Below are 7,251 nucleotides of genomic sequence, written 5' to 3' on the forward strand. Positions count from 1 at the left end.
AATAGAATTACCCCATGATCCAGTAATTGCACTACTGGGTATTTACCACAGAAAACCACTAATTCAAAGGGATACATGCACCCCTAAGTTTACTGCAGTCTTATTTCTAATAGTCAAACTATGGAAGCAGCCCAGGTGTCCACCAATATGAATGGATAAAGATGTGGTCTATATATATAATGGAATATTGTTCAGCCATAAAGAAGAATGAAAACTGGACATTTGTAACAACATGGATAGAGCTACAGAGTATACTACTAAGTGAAATAAGTCAGTGAAAGAAAGACAAGTACCCTATGATTTCACTCATATGTGGAATTTAAGAAACAAAACAAATGAGCTCAGGGGAAAAAGAGAGAGAGAAAGAGACAGAAAGAAACATACACCAAAAAATAGACTGAGAATAAACTGACTGTTACCAGAGAGGAGGTGGGTGGAAGGAAGGACAAAATAGGTGATGGGGATTAAAGAGTACACTTATCATGAAAAATAAATAAATTAATAAATAAATTAATTAATAATAATAATAAAAAGAGAAAGAGGGGGGCACCTGGGCAGCTCAGTGGTTAAACATCTGCCTTTGGCTCAGGTCGTGATCCCAGGGTCCTGGGATTGAGTCCCACATCAGGTTCCCTGCATGGAGCCTGCTTCTCCCTCTGCCTATGTCTCTGCCTCTCTCCCTGTGTCTCTCATGAATAAATACATAAAATCTTTTTAAAATGAGAGAGAAAGAAATGAGTGCAGCATACTTTTAGAGTATTTTAGATGCTGCAATAATTTTGCCAGAATAAGGCATATTTTGTCCAAAAAAAGAGTCACTATCAATCAAACTGTTTAGTTTTGGAGAATAGAGAAAAAGATGTATATCAGGGTCAGTGATTCTTTTTCAATAATCTAAATTAGAAATTTACAGATCAATATAGGCATTTTCACCTTTTGAAAGCATCTTTTATCCTGCATCACTATCTTTATAGGCATAGCTCTTTAAACTCCAGTCTGAGATACCTAAACTGAACTAGTCTTATTTTCTTCTGCTCAAATTGAGAATCCTTGTAGTGAAAAAAAAAAAAAATGAATTTTGCAAATGAGATTTGAGAGCAAAGAGAGGATGTCCTTGACATATTAAGAGCAAATAGCAGAGTATTATTTGTAAAACTGAAAACCCTGCACATGCACAGATCTGCATACATTAGTGCGAGGCAGGAAGAAGGTATGGAACAATACAAGCCAATCTTGTAGGAAGTGGGAGGAAGTAAGTGGGAAGGAAAATTAGAGAGATTATTAACTTGTCTTCAAATATCCTCATAATGTTCACACTTATTACAATGATTACAAAATGTTACATTTTTCCTTTAATTGAATAGAAAAAACTTGAAAAGAAAAACAGATCCCATGAATTAAAAAAAAGAAAAATCTTTAAAAAGTTGATTCAATAAGCACTGCCGGGGTAAAAAACTTTCTTTGCTCTTTCCATAGCAAAGAAAGAGTCTCTTAAGGCCCAGATTTCTGACAGGTAGTCCGCCAGCGAATTGTTCCCCAAATGATTCCCCAGTCTTCCTGACCAAAACTGCCTTTGGGAACCAGCAGCTGCCCGGTGCTTTGTGCTAGCAAGTTTAGAGTAATTGTTAATTTTACTTGGAACAGAAAATTAATTCCAGTTTTAGAGCTATTTGGGCTTGGTGGACTAAGTTTCTATCGTGAAACTGAGAGATAAAAGGAAACTGTAAAGCAAGCATTCAGGGCTACGTCTCCAGCATTCGGGAGTCTGTACAGGAGCTGCAGGGATGAGAGCAAGGCTTTGGAAGCAAGCAGTCCAAGGTTTATACTCTGGCTCAGCTATTATTTCCTGCAAGGCCTTGGACACATCCCTTAAGCTCGGTAAGCTTCTGTTTTCCAATGTACAAAATGGGGATACGTATTCTTTTTTTGAAAAGGTTATACAGAGAAATGAGTTATATAGAGAAATGAGTAAGATCATATATTTGAATCATTTAGTAGCCACACTGGCAAGGGATAAACACATCAGAAAGGGAGCTATTATTACTCAATTAATCCAAAACTCTGCTCACTCTTTTAAGAGCATACATTTGTAATGGAACCTCTCTGATTCGCACAGGAGGAGTTTTAATCATGTGACAAAATGTGGATCTTGTTAAAATGCAAACTATGATTCAACAGATTGCATAGGGTCTGAGATGCTGTATTTCTAACAAACTGCCAGCGAGGCAGAAACTGCTTGGTGAGTATGCCATAATTGGAGTAGATAGGCTCTAGAATAAAACAGAAATCAAAATAAACTGAATGAAGTTGAGGGAGATAGAGCAGACATTGAGACAGGGTTACCTACTCCAACCCTGTGCCTGCACTCATCAAGTCCACTTTGCTGGTAGCACTTACCACTTAGAACTCTTCTCTCTATGCCACTAGGCTGTGATCTCCTTGAGGGTCAGAAGCCTATCCTTATGGCTCCAGGTATCTACTGCACTTAATTTTGACACTCAGTTCAGGTATGAGTTAATACATGTATGAAAGAACAGATACATGAACATGATGCATGAATGAAATTCAGGGGAATTACTACTGGTTGATGTATAAAAATCTAAATGGGTTTGAACTTCACATTTCTTAATCACTGGAACAGCTTCATATATTATTAGTATTGTTGGTGTTACATACTTTATTCAGCTTAATATTCAAGCAAAAGAACCATTGGGAAAGATCAATCTTAGACATTCACTCTAAAAATATAGAATTTCAGAAGTCCCTTTACTGTAATATAAAAAGAAACATCCAGAGGGATGCTTGGGTGGCTCAGCGGTTGAGCATCTGCCTTTGGCTCAGAGCGTGATCCCGCTGTCCAAGATCAAGTCCCTCATCTGGCTCCTTGCAGGGAGCCTGCTTCTCCCTCTGCCTATGTCTCTGCCTGTCTCCCTCTCTGTCTCTCATGAATAAATGAAAAGAAAGAAAGAAGAAGGAAGGAAGGAAGGAAGGAAGGAAGGAAGGAAGGAAGGAAGGAAGGAAGGAAAGGAAGAAAGGAAGGAAAAGGAAAGGAAAGAAAGGAAAGGACACGGCCATGCCCTGGCAACAGGTAAAGACTGCCCATGTTCCTTTCCCGACTTGCACCTTTCCCTTTCCCTGTTCCCTTTCCTTCCCTTTCCCTTTCCCTTTCCCTTTCCCTGTCCCTTCCCTTCCCTTCCCTTCCCTTCCCCTCCTCCCCCCCCCACCCTCGCCCCCTCCCTCCCTCCCTCCCTCCCTCCTCCCTCCCTCCCTCCCTCCCCTCCCCTCCCCTCCTCCCCTCCCCCCCCCCCCCCCCCCCCCCCCCCACCCCCCCCCCCTCCCCCCCTCCCCCGCCCCCCCAACCCTCACCTCTTTTCCTTTTTTTCCTCGTTATTTTTGGTTCCTGTTGATGGACCTGAGGGTATTATGCTGAGTGAAGTAAGTCAGTCGGAGAGGACAAACATTATATTTTCTCATTCATTTGGGGAATATAAATCATAGTGAAAGGAATATAAGGGAAGGGAGAAGAAATGTGTGGGAAATATCAGAAAGGGAGACAGAACGTAAAGACTGCTAACTCTGGGAAACGAACTAGGGGTGGTAGAAGGGGAGGAGGGCGGGGGGTGGGAGTGAACGGGTGACGGGCACTGGGTGTTATTCTGTATGTTAGTAAATTGAACACCAATAAATAATGGCCATCCTAACAGGCATGAGGTAAAAAAAAAAAAAAAAAAAAAGAAAGAAAGAAAAAGAAAGAAAGATCCAGAACTCCTTTCTCCTTTCATGGGAGGTCTTCTTCCCTTAAGGAACAGTAACTACAGTTTCCAGCACCTCAACTGGACATCTCTTACAAAACAATCATGCTGGCAACATATTATTATAATTAGCATAGATATTCTTCTAAGGCATGTAACAGCTCCGATTTATAGATTTTCTAAGTAATTAAGAATCACTAAAAACCCTTCATTGTTTTTATGACAAAATATAGTGAGTTTTCCAACTGGAGTTTCACACTGGCATCAGATTGTACAATCAAGTCATGTAACCTTTACACGGTTAGTCTTACTGCATAGACAACAGGAGGTTACACTGGCCAAGTTGGCTACTATAGCAACATCCATTTTTACTGCTAGGAATTAGAAACCTTGTTAAAGGGACACGTAGGTGGCTCACTTGGTTAAGTGTCTGCCTTCGGCTCAGGACAAAATCCCGGAGTCCTAGGATTGAGCCCCACATCGGGTTCCCTGCTCACCCAGGAACCTGCTTCTCCTTCTGCCTGCTGCTCCCCCTGCTTGTGCGCTTGCTCACTCTTTCTCTCATGCACAAATAAATAAAATCTTAAAAAAGAAAAGAAAAGAAACCTTGTTAAATTTCGGAGGGACCACTGAAAATTTAAGTTTCATTAGATGATACCAAGAAGTACTTATCCAGATTTGATCTGTTTATATAACATGATTCTTTGGATGAGAGCCTTAAGTTCTAATTCAGCTGGACAGTTCAGGGCTTGTGTTCCTACGGATCTTTTGTTGCAAATTGGGATACCGTGCATACAATACAGACCATATAATATCTACTTCCAAACCTCTCCAGATACGTTTAAAATTTTAGTTGTGTAGCCTAAATACTTAAAGATATGGGGGTGGTTAGCTGTCATCTTGTCAATAGGATAATAAGACTCCAATAAATATGGTGCATTACATTTATGAGAAGGGGGACTATAATTGGATGTGTTTTATTTCTTTCTTTTTAAAGAGAGAAACTAAACCTTTTATTTTGAAATTATTTCAAGCCTACAGAAAAGTTGCAAAACCAGTAGCAAGAATGACCACACATAGGTTACCCAGATTTATCCACATTTGTTTTTCCTTTTCCTCCCCCCTCCTTTATTAGTATTAGTATTAGTATACTATTATCTAATATCCAGCTTATATTCGAATTTCACCAATCATTCAAAGAATGTTGGACATGTTTTAAAGCTTAGCTCTGACTCAAGTCACCCCAGATAGTCATAACATAGTAGAGTTTCTCAGTAACGGAATTTACCTATTCTAAACTGCATCTTTCTCAACACAGTGGCCTACAAAACACACTCTTCCTAGGCTTCTGGAGAACTTTAAAATCACTCTTTAACATTTTTGGGATACCAGCGTAGCTCAGCAGTTGAGCTTCTGTCTGTCTTTCGCTCAGGGTGTGTTTCTGGGGTCTAGGGATGGAGTCCCACATTGGGCTCTTTGCATGAAGCCTGCTTTTCCTCTACCTGTGTCTCTGCCTTTCTCTCTCTCATGAATAAATAAATAAAATATTTTTTTAAAAAATTTAACATTTTTAGCACCCGATGGCCTCATTTTGCTGTCATTTTTAAGTATTTTATTTTCTTGGCCAAGAGTTCTCAAAGCAAATACATGTTCCCCAGCTGACTTTTATGTTTTCTTATAGAAGAGTTGGTCTTCCATTTATGATATAAAACAAACGTTAATTGGGATGATGATTAAGATGGCCTAGGCTTTTTCCAAACATTTTCCTATAAACTAAGAAACTTAAATGGTTAGTCTTTTTTATAGAGTAAAAATATCTAGGTTGAAAAAGAAAATCTAGATAAAAGCAGCCAAAGAATATCGAGAGCAGCTTCCCAAAAAGACATCCTCAGAAAAGTTCCTTATTTAGAGCTTTCATAAAATGGCATTGGGAGGTTCATTCAGTTCCTTCAACCTTCCTGGGGGTCACCATAAAGCCCAATTAAACCTTTTGACCCACAAATTACTTCTGGGAATTTTTCCAAAGGAAAAATCATAGATGTGCACAAAGTTTGGATGTGAAAAACCTATCTTACTAAAGAGAGATCAATCATGGGGTACCCATATAATGTAATTCTACAAAGATATTTTAAAAGCTTTAACACAAATATCTAAAGATATGGAAATATTTATGATTTAGTATTACACATAAACAAGTAGATGATAAAACAGCTTGTCTAAAATTACCTCAATTTCCTAAAAATATACATACATGTTTGACTAAAAAGAAACAAATTTGAAAAGTAACAATAATTAGATGGTAGGATAGGGTAATTTTAAATTTCTTCCTCTGTGTTCTCCTGAATTTTTGTAGTTTTATTTTCTAAATTAAATATGTACTGGTTGGGTAGTTAGAATATAAAATGTTTTCCTCATTTTTTTTCTCTCATGAATATAGCATTCATACATATGGAATTAAATAATCACAAGATTAGCAAGAAATAAATGAAAATAAATAAAGATCAGCGAACATAAACTTAACTAATACCATATAGTTTTGGCATTAACTTGTTATATTTAAATAAATTCCTCCCAGGAGATTCTCTATCAACCATCTCCAGTTTCTACTAGCTGATCCTTTTTCTGAAACAGTTCAATGATTCTTAGAAATCCAAATGAAAATCCCAGACAGGCAAGGAAATAAAATGTGCAAAGGAAGTTAGCCTTGGCCGTGTGCAGAGAGGTGGAAACCATGAATATGAATGGATGGAGGTTTAGAACAACGGATAATGAAAGAGGGAAATACTATTCAGATGACAGCTGCCAGCCCCCTCCCCCTACTGTCATTCCCTGCTGCCCGCTCCTCTCTCCCCTCCCCCACCTTTATTCCCAGCCCAGAGGAAACGTTGTGGGGCTTGTAGCCTTCGTGGTGTTCTCACACTCCAAAAGCACAGAGGATAAAAGGCCACTGTGTTGAAAGCTTGTGCCTCATAGAGTAACAACAGTGCTAGAAGTGCTTAAAAAGACGTTGTTACTTTTCATATCAATCATAGCGTTGGCCAAGCTACTCTCCAATCTACTGGGAGGTACAGGGTGAGCATTGTTTAATTGGCTTTGGGAATCTTATGAGCTGTGCTAGACTATTAATTAGAGGAGTTGCTAGAATAAGCTGTGACGTGTGTGTGTTGGGAGGGGAGGGCTGGTTATGCCACAGTCTTGGTAAACAATTTACAAATGTATTTTTGGACAAATAAAAAAAAAGTTAGAACACACTTCTTAGGAAGCAACAGTTCCTTAGGCAGAGGTACCCTAAATCTTCCTGCAGGTACCTAATCTCTTTGAATAGGAATACCACTTGATGCCTAAAGGATTTATTCTCAATGCCAATTTTCCCATCTAGGCCAACAGAGAACACTGTGATTTGTAGAATCAGGGTCTCATACTCAAGTGTGTTGAACTGTCCAGTAGAGGAAGAGACAAATAATGCTGGGGCGTACGTACTATTTATGGGGGACAGTTA

At 39.0% G+C, this 7,251-nt stretch overlaps 1 protein-coding gene across 2 annotated transcripts in view; it reads right to left on the reverse strand.

Moving 5' to 3' along the window:
* MOB3B (MOB kinase activator 3B) overlaps positions 1 to 7,251 on the reverse strand; it is a 191,026-nt gene that overhangs the window by 155,833 nt on the left and 27,942 nt on the right. The gene's annotated exons all lie outside the window — the stretch shown is intronic.

This window comes from Canis lupus, chromosome 11 (genome assembly GCF_011100685.1).
Source record: "Canis lupus familiaris isolate Mischka breed German Shepherd chromosome 11, alternate assembly UU_Cfam_GSD_1.0, whole genome shotgun sequence".
NCBI lineage: Eukaryota > Metazoa > Chordata > Mammalia > Carnivora > Canidae > Canis > Canis lupus.